The following is a 595-nucleotide window of genomic DNA, read 5'->3' on the forward strand; positions in this document are numbered from 1 at the left end:
CCGGATCGGCTTTCACCGTGGACGAAGCGGAGTCCAGCCCGGGGTCGTCACATGTGGTTGCCGCAAGGCCGCTGACCGTTCCTCACTCAAGCCCGCCGGCCGCGCTGTTCTCAAGCCCACCATGTGTGACGCTGTGTGTTTCGTTGTGAAAACGAAACTACTTTGTTTGGCCTTCCAAAAGAGGACACGACTAGAAATCAGTGGTTAAATTGTATTTATGCGGCGCGATGCAACGCAATGCGTAAAAAGACAGTATAAGTCATTAATCAGTAATTATGTCCCCACTGGATGCAACAAATGCCTCATTTATAATGGGTTTTATTGGTCTTGTCTCATCGTGCCGGAAGACACAGCATCACAGTATGTTAAGGGCTGTAACATTTCCGTCACATGCTTGAGGTATTCAGCCAATCACAACGCACTGCATAGCTGGCCAATCAAATTTGAAATTGCATCATATGACCCCTTTAATTAATTAATTACAAATTATATTCTTTATAATTTATATTCTTTATAATTGTGTTACAAGCTGTTCGTACATAGATAAGATCCCTAAAGTTGCAAAGACTAAAGTCTCAAACCCAAAGAGATATTC

The 595-nt window shown here is 43.2% G+C and overlaps 1 protein-coding gene across 2 annotated transcripts in view; it reads left to right on the forward strand.

The window, feature by feature from the left end:
• Nucleotides 1-595, forward strand: part of LOC107697618 (mitochondrial inner membrane protein COX18-like) — a 6,605-nt gene that overhangs the window by 3,809 nt on the left and 2,201 nt on the right. The gene's annotated exons all lie outside the window — the stretch shown is intronic.

The sequence above is a fragment of the Sinocyclocheilus anshuiensis genome, unplaced genomic scaffold, assembly GCF_001515605.1.
Source record: "Sinocyclocheilus anshuiensis isolate Anshui unplaced genomic scaffold, SAMN03320099.WGS_v1.1 scaffold1364, whole genome shotgun sequence".
Taxonomy (NCBI): Eukaryota; Metazoa; Chordata; class Actinopteri; order Cypriniformes; family Cyprinidae; genus Sinocyclocheilus; species Sinocyclocheilus anshuiensis.